Source organism: Indicator indicator, chromosome 9, assembly GCF_027791375.1.
Source record: "Indicator indicator isolate 239-I01 chromosome 9, UM_Iind_1.1, whole genome shotgun sequence".
Lineage (NCBI taxonomy): Eukaryota > Metazoa > Chordata > Aves > Piciformes > Indicatoridae > Indicator > Indicator indicator.
This window is the reverse complement of record NC_072018.1, coordinates 153,995-164,404: the sequence shown is the minus strand read 5'-3', so window position 1 is coordinate 164,404 and position 10,410 is coordinate 153,995. Positions and strand designations below refer to the sequence as shown.

At 52.5% G+C, this 10,410-nt stretch overlaps 1 protein-coding gene across 1 annotated transcript in view; it reads left to right on the top strand.

Annotated features, from left to right (window-relative positions):
* Nucleotides 1-7,220: 7,220 nt before the first annotated feature.
* The window catches only part of GPCPD1 (glycerophosphocholine phosphodiesterase 1), a 69,562-nt gene continuing 66,372 nt past the window's right edge, over nucleotides 7,221-10,410 (top strand). The window contains exon 1 of the mRNA XM_054383897.1: nucleotides 7,221-7,241. The gene's annotated coding sequence lies outside the window, so the exon portion shown is untranslated. The remainder of the gene's footprint in view (nucleotides 7,242-10,410) is intronic.

Genomic DNA, 10,410 nt, shown 5'->3' with positions numbered 1-10,410 from the left:
CTGTTGTTCTTCATTTGCTGACTGTCTCTCATCTGGGTCAGGGCAAGCACCAATATAGGCTGGGCATGGACTGGCTTGAGAACAGCCTTGAAGAAAAGGCCTTGGGGGTGCTGGGGGAGGAGAAGCTCAGCAGGAGCCAGCAGTGAGCACCTGCAGCCCAGAGAGCCAAGCAGAGCCTGGGCTGCAGCAAGAGAAGTGTGGCCAGCAGGGCCAGGGAGGGGATTCTCCCCCTCTGCTCCACTCTGCTCAGACCCCACCTGGAGCTCTGGGTCCAGGTCTGGAGCCTCTGTTCCAGGAAGGCTCTGGAGGGGCTGGAAGGTGTCCAGAGAAGGGTCATGAGGATGAGCAGAGGGCTGGAGCTGCTCTGCTCTGGAGACAGCCTGAGAGAGTTGGGGTTGTGCAGGCTGGAGAGGAGAAGGCTCCCAGGAGACCTTCTTGTGGCCTTCCAGGATCTGAAGGAGGCTCCAAGAAAGCTGGGGAGGGACTTTTGAGAGTGTCAGGGAGTGATAGGAGTTGGGGGAATGGAGCAAAAGTAGAAGTGGGGAGATTCAGATTGGATGTTAGGAAGTTCTCCCCCATGAGGGTGGCGAGAGCCTGGCAGAGGTTGCCCAGGGAGGTGGTGGAAGCCTCATCCCTGGAGGTTTTTGCAGCCAGGCTGGATGTGGCTGTGAGCAACCTGCTGGAGTGTGAGGTGTCCCTGGACATGGCAGGGGGTTGGCACTGGCTGAGCCTTGAGGTCCCTTCCAGCCCTAACAATTTTATGATTCTATTTTTGTCTCTGGTCCAGGAACATGGGTGCTGCTGGCAACATGGAAGGGCTTGAGCACAGCTTCAGAGACAGCGAGATGGAGATGTTAAAGCAAAAAGGCTTTGTGCAAGAACACAAGAGTATGGCTGGGAACTGGCAAGCAGATAGACCTAGAAGTTCTCAGAATAGCACAGGTACCATTGATATCTGCCAAAATAAACCAGACATGTGAGCTGCATAACCTGTACTCAGCACTAGGGAGGCCTCACCTGAAGTACTGGGTTCAGTTTTGGAGTCCTCACTCCAAGAAGGACATTGAGGGGCTGGAGAGGGTGCAGAGAAGGGCAAGGAAGGTGGGGAAGGGTCTGGAGAAGAGGGCTGGGGAGGAGCAGCTGAGGGAGCTGGGGGTGTTTAGTGTGGAGAAGAGGAGGCTGAGGGAGACCTCATTGCTCTCTACAGCTCCCTGAGAGGAGGCTGGAGCTAGGTGGGGGTTGGTTTCCCTAGGAACAAGTGATAGGAGAGGAAATGGCCCCAGGTTGCAATGGGGGAAGTTCAGATTGGTTATTAGAAGAAATGCCTTGACTGAAAGGGTTCTCAAAGCCTGGCAGAGGCTGCCCAGGGAGGTAGTTGAATGCCCATCCCTGGAGGTGTTTCAGCTGGGGATCATTTGGAAAGAGAAGAGGAGAATGCTCTGTGTGCAGGCTGAGAATTCTTCCTGGGCCTTTCTAAGGCCCCATCCAACCTGCTTTTGAACACTTCCTGTGGTGGAGCCTCTGCAACATCTCTGGGCAATCTGTTCAATTGCCGTGCTAATAGCAGCTCTACAGTCTTGCTGGTTTTATTCTTGCTTGATACCTTCCAGTCTTAGCATCACTTTCCTTTCATGCCTGTAAATTGTCCAGACATGACATTTATAATGATACAGCAGTCTGAGTGGCAGAGAAAAGGTCAGAACTGCATTCTGGAGCAGAAGTGACTGTACAAAAGAGAAAAAAAAAGAAAAAGCTAATGAGACTTCACATTCCTAATGCTGTGCATTCAACTGCATGATCTGAAAGGGCTTTTTTAATGCGGCTTTAAACAGCTGCAAGCATGGCTGAAGACTCTGAGGTTGTTCAGTCTTTAGAAGAGGAAGACTGAGGAGCAACTTCATCACCCTCTACAACTACCTCAAGGGAGGTTGCAGTCAGGTGGGGCTTGGTCTCTTCTCACATGCAACAAGTGACAGGACAAGAGGGAACAGCCTCAAGTTGCCCCAGGGAAAGTTCAGGTTGGATATTAGGAGCAATTTCTTCACAGAAAGGGTTCTCAGGTGCTGGCCCAGGCTGCCCAGGAGCTGGTGGAGTCACCATCTTTGGTTTAGTGGCAGTGGCTTAGCAGCAGTGGTGGGATTGTATCACAGTATCACAGTATTTCAGAAGTTGGAAGGGACCTCAAGAGATCATCAGGTGCAACCCCCCTGCCAGAGCAGCATCACTGATGCACAGGGCAGTCTGCACAGGAATGCATCCAGGTGGGGTTGGAAAGGCTCCAGAGAAGGAGACTCCACAACCCCCCTGGGCAGCCTGCTCCAGTGCTGTCACCCTCACTGTAAAGAAGTTTCTCCTCATATTGAGGTGAAATCTTTTATGTTCTAGTTTGAACCCATTGTTCCTTGGCTTATCACTGTGAGCTCTAGGCGAGTGGTTGGACTTGATGATCTCAAAGGTCTCCTCCAGCCTCAACAGCTCTGTGATTCTAATCTCTAATTCTGACAGCTGAAGAAAAAGCTACACTGGCTACAGAAAGGGACATAAAGCTTTAAAGGCATTACCTAGGGCCTCTTTAGTCTGGGGTTTGCTGGTGCATTCTCTGCATGAAACTCAACCACTTACTTGCTGCACTGGGGCAAGTATTCCTGTCACTATTCATGAAACCCAGGCTGCCTGAGTGCCATTGGGCTTCACATCACAGCTGGTACAGCCAGGTGGGCTGGGTTGAAAATTCCCCCCCCCCCCCCCCAATATTAAATTTGCCAGAGCAGCTCAGTTGGAAGCAAATGGAGCAGAATTTACAAGCAAAACTACAATCTGCAATGGAAATGTACAAAATATACAGTATTTACAGGGATTTACAATTAATGAACAGCACAAGAACCCCCCTGGCCAAAGACCAAGGGAGCTGCTACAGCTTCTCTCTCCCTGTTCCTTTCCCTACTCCCCTGTGCACAAAAAGGGACAAGAGACAGAGCAGAGAAGACCTTGTTAATAGCAGTCACAACAGAGCAGTGCAGCCAAGGTCAGTAAAGCCAGGAGAAGCATCAGCCAGAGCCAAAGAAGTGAAAAGAGAGAAAGATTGTTTTGCAAACTAAATCTTATGGTAGATACCTCTCCAATGGGATTGTTTAGAACTATCATTATTTTCCTTTTTACACCCAATAGTGACTTTATTTACATTTTACTACTTTCTGTTCCAGATCTGTGAAAAATTTTTAGAGGCATAGCCTAAAACTACCACACCCAGGCTGCCTGAGTGCCATTGGGCCTCACGTCTCAGCTGGTACAGCCTTGAGGCAACTCTGATATTGTGCCTATGGCACACACCACCTCCAACCCCACTTCATCCCCCATGCCAGGGCTGGGAGCAACCCACAGTTTTAAGGCAGCTTCCAAGGTGCTTGGGGAGACTACAGACACATCTTCTAGCTCCATCACTCCTGCTCATCGACCTCATCACAACACTGTCACTGCCAGGGCAAAGAACAAGGACAAAGCAATGTGTGGGGCAGCTACAGACACATCTTCTAGCTCTATCACTCCTGCTCATCGACCTCATCACAACACAGCCACTGCCAGGGCAAAGAACAAAGCAGTGGGCCAGGTAGTGCTGGTTAAGCACAAGTTATTCTTATGCAACTCCTACAATGGAAAGGGGAAAATAGGCTTCCCAACACGTGTGCCCACCATTCAAATAGAGTTTGTGTTTGCAGACCTGAAACAGAGCTTGTAGCCTTGTTTCTGGCATCTCTTTGGGGCTTTTGAAAAATAGAACTTGATTCATCACGAGGCAGGCTCATCTCAGTGACAGGACAAGGGGCAATGGACACAAACTGGAAGCCATTCTTCCCTGTGAGGGTGGCAGAGCATTAGGACAGGCTGCCCAGAGAGGTTGTGGAGTCTCCATCTCTGGAGACTTTCCAAACCCACCTGGACGTGTTCCTGTGTGATTTACTCTGGGTGATCCTGCTCTAGCAAGGGGGTTGGACTGGATGATCTTCAGAAGTCCCTTTGAACCTCCATCATTCTGTGATTCTGTAACTTAGGCTCTGTGATATAAACCCCCATTTCCACTGTTTTTATTGTGTTGCTGTGGTAACAAGAAAAGCAGACCACAATCTGCACTTGTATTCACACAGATACTCAAGAAGAGTTCTATGAACTCATCTACATGCTCCCATTTCTGCAGGGCTTTATATCATCTGAAGGAGCAGCTGAGACTTGCTTGCTGCGTCATGGCAAAGTATGACCTTATCTGACCCAACCATATTGAAGCAACTCCTTAAGGAAGAGGGAGAGAAAAAAGTGCACTGACAAGCTGAATGAAATGTAGACTTGTTTTTTTTCCAGAATAACATTTCCCATCCCACCCCTTTCCTACTTGCTGTACACTGAGCACGAGCTTAATCATCATTCTTAATTTGCTGCTTTTGTTTTATTCAGCAAGAAGTAGTGTGGTAGAATTATTTACAGGAATAAAGGGATTCAAATTTGCATTTTAATCCCTTAAGAACAAAGGCTGAGAGAGTTGGGACTGTTTGGCCTGGAGAAAAAAAGCTCTGGGGAGACTTTAGAGCAGCCTTCCAGTACCTGAAGGGGGCAGGGACTTCTAACAAGGGCTTGTAGTGACAGGACAAGGGGCAGTGGCTTTGAGCTGGAAGAGGGCAGACTGAGACTGGAGATTAGGAAGAAACTCATTACAGTGAGGGTGGTGAGACACTGGAATAGGTTGCCCAGGGAGGTCATGGAGGTGTTCAAGGTTGGATGAGGCCTTGAGGATCATCTTTAAGGTCCCTTCCAATCCAAACCATTCTACGAATCTAGGAAAAAGCATTTTTCACCAGTCTTCTCTCCTGCTTACACCAGTGGAACTTCTTTTATCCTTTTGCCTTCAAAACAAACTGCTTTTGGCTACTATTGCCTTTTGGTGCTTATCTCCCATTACCTTTTCTTCCTGTAAGCAGGGTACTCTGACATTGCAATACTCACATAAATTCAGAAGCACTGCATAATTTTTGGGTGTAGAACAGGTGCTAGGAACATTCCTTTTCCCTACAGCATGCAGGGCTGTCACAAATTCCTTATTACCTCGAGTGTATCTGCAGATGAGGAGTAAGTGGAAAACAGCCTTCTACTTAAAACAACTGATGGCAGGAAGGCATAGAGCAGCCTGGTGCTGACCCCCAGAGCAACACAGCAGCTTCTCTACATGCTGCAGCTTTTTTGTCACCAGGCACAAGCTGTACAAAGTTACTTACCAAACTATTCATGCAACAGAGTGAGAGCACTGCTGGTACAGTCACAACTCCATAGCTCCCTCAAAAACACAGATGAAAACATTTGTCCTATTGTCCTAATATTTTGCTGGATGAATTCCAGTGGGGTATCCTTTTTGTCATAAAATCAGGTCTCAGGAAGGCCACAGGGACAACCTTTTAGCACAGCAAAACTCTCCAGGATTTTCACTTAACGGTCTCAGCTACTCTGCAAGAAACCAGTATCACTCCCAAGCGTTGCCTGCAGCTTCAGAATTCCAGCATCAGCATTCCCACATCAGTTTTCCTTGGGGCTGTTGATATCAATGATCTGGACAAGCGGCTTGAAGTACTCTCAGTCAGCTTGCAGATGGCACTGAGCTGGGAGGCAGTGTGGAGCTGCTGGAGGGCAGGAAGGCTCTGCAGAGGGACCTGCACAGGCTGCAGCCATGGGATAAGGCCAATGGGAGGAGATCCAACGAGGCCAAGGGCTGGGTCTGCACTTGGGCCACAATAACCCCAAGAAGGCTGCAGGCTTGGGGCAGAGGGGCTGGAAAGTGCCCAGCAGAGCAAGGCCTGGGGGTGTTGGTGGGCAGCTGGCTGGAGATGAGCCAGGGGGTGCCCAGGTGGGCAAGGAGGCCACCAGCAGCCTGGCCTGGCTCAGCAATGGTGTGGGCAGCAGGAGCAGGGCAGGGATTGTCCTCCTGCACTCAGCACTGGGGAGGCCATACCTGGAGTGCTGGGGGCAGCTTTGGGACAATCACTGCAAGGACATTGAGGGCCTGGAGAAGGGCAAGGAAGCTGTGGACAAGGCGGCTGCTGATGACCAGCTGAGAGACCTGGAGTCCTTTAATCTGGAGAAGAAGAAGCAGAGGGGAGACTTTCTCGATGCCTACAACTCCCTGACAGAGGGTGGGTGTTCCGTGAGCCCCACAGCCCATACAACCTCCCCATGCAGCCTCCCACACAGCCCCAGAGGCGCCCTTCGAGGTCCCGCCCCTCGCCCCCGGCTCCCTGAGAGCGGGAACGCTCATTGATCTCCCAGCTCTTCATTGCTCGCGTCTTATTGGCTGCTGTAGGAAAGGCGGTCCCGGAGCCGGGGAGGTGACGTGGGTCAGCCCCCTGAGCGGCCTGGGGCGGCTGGAACTGGTTGGTGGCCGCCCCCTCCCCTCCCTCAGCGCTGCGGGGCGGTCCTGGGCAGCCGCCGCGGACCCCGGGGCGGGAGCTCGGGCGGCGCTGCTGGCAGCCCCGCACAAAGGGCTTGTGATAAGTTGGGTGCAAGCGCTCGGCCAGGTCAGGTCAGTGCACGCCGCCGGCCGCGGGGGTGCGGTGGGGTTGCGTGGCGTTGGCGGCAGGTACCAGCTGATGGGTCCTGGAGATAGGTCCTAGATAGGGATGGGGAAAGCGCTGGGGGAGTGGCGCCACTCTTCCCCGCGGGTGCTAGCGGCATGACGGTGCTCGGGCACTCGATGGGTTGGCGATGCGGGGAACTGCCGGTGCCTGACCCTGAAGGTGAGATGAGGAGGACACCGCCGCCGCGTCGGTCAGGCGGCCGCTAAAGCCGGGTACACCCTAGACTCCCAGCCACGGCTCCCCGCGCACACCGAGCCTGCCCTTACCACGCCCTCGCCCCGCCCCGGGGCTTTCGAGGAACAGGCCTGGCCCCGTCCATCCTGCGCGCTCCCTATTGGCTGAGACGAGCAGTGACGTATCGGTAAGGAGTGACGTGGTCCCCGCCTCGCGCCGGCCGGGGGCAGCTGGAACCGGTTGGCGGCTGTGCTGCCCCCGCCCTCCCTTCCCTCCCCCCTTTTCCCTCCTCCCCTCTCCCCCGCCCTCCCCTCTTCTCCTGCCCCGCCCCGCTCCGTGCTGTCAGGCGGCCCCGGGCAGCGGCCGCGGAGCCCGGCGGGCGGGGAAGGGGGCAGGAAGGTTGGACGGCCCCCGCAAGGGCGGTTCGTTGGGTAGCCGGCAGCACCGCTGGGCCAGGTCAGTCCGCGCGGGCGGGCCGGGTGTGGCGGTTGGCGCGTGGGTAGTTGGAGGTCTGAGCGGGGTCGGTTCTCTTTCCGCTGCGGGGAGGGCGCCGCGGAAGCTGGGCCGTGCTCCTCCCGGGCCGTGCTCCTCCCGGGCCGTCGCGGCTGGCCTCGCGTTCGTGCGTTGCCGCCTGAGGAGCGGGACGGCGTTTGCCCCTGAGAGGATGCGGGGGAAGGACGCGGGGTCCGGGCAGCGGGACGGCAGCCGCACCTCTCCCGGAGGGAGGGTGGCAGCCGCGAAGAGCCGTCCTGCCGGGGCTGACCCACGAGCATCGTGGCAAGAGGGCTGCCGGCACGTTAGGCTGCCGGCACTGCGGCGGCCGGAGCGGGGCCGTCACCCCGGTGAGCGTGGCTTGGCGGGCTGCCGGCCGGGGGCACGCCGGGGCTGTTTGTTTGCGTCCCCCGCCGAATGCCCTCGCCCGGGGCGGTCCCGCACTGTGGCGTTATGTAAGGGGCCGGGAGGCTGGGACGGGGCGGGCCGGACCCGGAGGCACGACACGCCGCCTTCCGCCGGGGAGCCGGCCTCGGGGCTGCGTCGTGCGGGGCTTTCGGTGCGGCAGCGGCGACAGCACTCGGCAAGTCCCCGGCAGGCCGGCCTTGCCTCTTCTGAGGGCTGTTAGTGTTTTAATTGCTTAAAGGAGAGGCACTGTGAGGTGGAGATTGGCTGTCAAAATACTGTAGATGTTCATGGTAGAGTGAAATAGCTGGTAAGTAGAAACCTTTTTTTTTTATCATAAAAGAGCATTCCTTAGTGATTTTTACTATTCTAGCACTGTTTCTTGTAAAAGAGTTGTAGAAGATATTAACAAATTAGGGGAATGCTTTTGGCTTGAAGAGAAGCGCCTGGTCTAAACTGTCAGGTAAGCTAATCACAGAATCCCAGGATGGTTGGAAGGGACCTCTGGAGACCTTGTAGTCCACTTGAGCTGGGTCACCTAGAGCAGGTTTCCCAGAATTGTGTCCAGGTGGGTTTTGAAAGTCTCCTTTCAAAAAAGAGTGAGTTTCTTTCTCTTTGAAAGAAGGACACTCCACAGCCTCTCTGTGTATCCTGGTCCTATGCTCAGGCACCCTTACAGCAAACGAGTTTTTCCTTACCTTTGAGTGAAACCTGGATTCTGGTTTGTGTCTGTTGCTCCTTGTCCTGTTACTGGGCACCAGCACTGAAGAGAGGCCATCCCTATCCTCTTGACCTTCACCTTTGATCAGTATTGAGAAGATACCCTCTCAAGTCTTCTTCAGAATAAATAGCTCCAGGTCTCTCTAGATCTCCTCATAAGAGAGACTTAAGAGGCTTTCTCTTGTGCAAAGCAGGTTACTCCTCAATAAAATGGATACAGGCTTTGAAAACCCTTTAAAAAAAGTAGTTTGTTGTACTGAGAACTGTAGGGAGCATTGTCCTTGTTATTTGTCCATGTCATTCCCAGGTGAGGAATGTTGAAGTCCTACCTGGTTAAGATCTTGCCAGCCACATGTTAATAATGAACAGCACTTCAGCAAAGAGTAATCCAGGCCAGGCTGTTCTGGTTTCCCAGACAGCCCCAGCCATTTCCTGACTTTTTCAAGAACTTTGTCTGCAGAACTACTGTGATGTAGCTGAGACAGAAGTTTGCTGCTTGAACAGGTACTTCAGAAATGCTGGAAAGCATTGAAGTTCTTCTTGAAAACAAAGCAGATGCATTCTAGGTGAACACAGTATGTCAGATAGGGATCTTGTATTTGATTACCAGGGCTGGCTTGGCCTTGCAGAGAAGTAGTTGAAGTCACACTAGCAATAGCATCTTAAAGATCCTTTTTTCTCTCTTGCTGTACTCTGATGTGATGGTGTTTTAGAAATAGAACTTGGACTTTGCTTCTTTCCAAACATCAGCAGAACCCTGTTGGTGAAATTCTTGCCTTCAGAGCAGAACAGCATGTCCACATCTTCTATATAAGTTTGTTTTCTGTCCACTGTTACTACTGCAATGCAGCTCGCAGGACCTGCTGACTTTGTGGCTGTCCTTCCTCACACAGTCAAGGTGCAGGGGATGGAAAGGAGGGGTCAGGAAGAACCTTTTGATTGCTTGGGTGAAAAAGAAGGTGTTTGTTTCTAAAAATTCTCCTCCAGTTGTTAAGAGTGGCTGTCCTGGACAAGGACAATCCTCTGACCTAAAATTCTAAAATCCAAGTGTTGTCAACTGTTGCTGCTTAGTTTTAGAGATTCACAGACTGCATTGGGTTGGAAGGGACCCTCAAAAGTCATCTTGTCCAATCCCCGTGCAGTCAGCAGGAGCTAGAGCAGGCCTCTGACCAGATTTTGTCACATACCTGATTTGTTACTTTTAGAGGTACTTTGTAAGATTTCTGATACCTTGCTAGACTTGACCACAAGAAACACTGTACTCTTCACAAGTTTAACTGGATTTGAATAGATAATATTTAAATTCATAGATTCATGGAACCATTTGGATTGGAAGGGACCTTAGAATCATAGAATCAGTTAGGGTTGGAAGGGACCTCAAGGCTCATCCAGTTCCAACCCCCCTGCCATGGGCAGGGACACCTCACACAGGATCAGGCTGGCCAGAGCCTCATCCAGCCTGGCCTTAAACACCTCCAGGGATGGGACCTCAACCACCTCCCTGGACAACCCATTCCAGGCTCTCACCACTCTCATGGGGAAGAACTTCTTCCTCACGTCCAGTCAGAATCTCCCCAATTCCAGCTTTATTCCCTTCCCCCTAATCTTGTCACTACCTGATAGCCTAAAAAGTCCCTCCCCAGCTTTAAAGCTCATCCAGTTCCAACCCCCTGCTGTGGGCAGGGACACTTCACACCAGCCCAGCTTGCTCAAGGCCTCATCCAGCCTGGCCTTGAACACCTCCAGGGAGGAGGCAGCCACAAATTCCCTGGGCAACCTGTGCCAGTCTCTCCCCACCCTCACTGTCAATTTCTTTCTAATATCCAGTCTAGATCTGCCTTCTTCCAGTTTAAATTCATTCCCCTTCATCCTATCACTCCAAGCCCTCATCAAAAGTCCCTCCCCAGCTCTCCTGGAGCCCCTTCAGGTATTAGAAGGCTACTCTAAGGTCTCCCTGCAGGCTTCTCATCTCCAGGCTGAGTATTAAGGGTGTAGTGTGAAGTAGCAT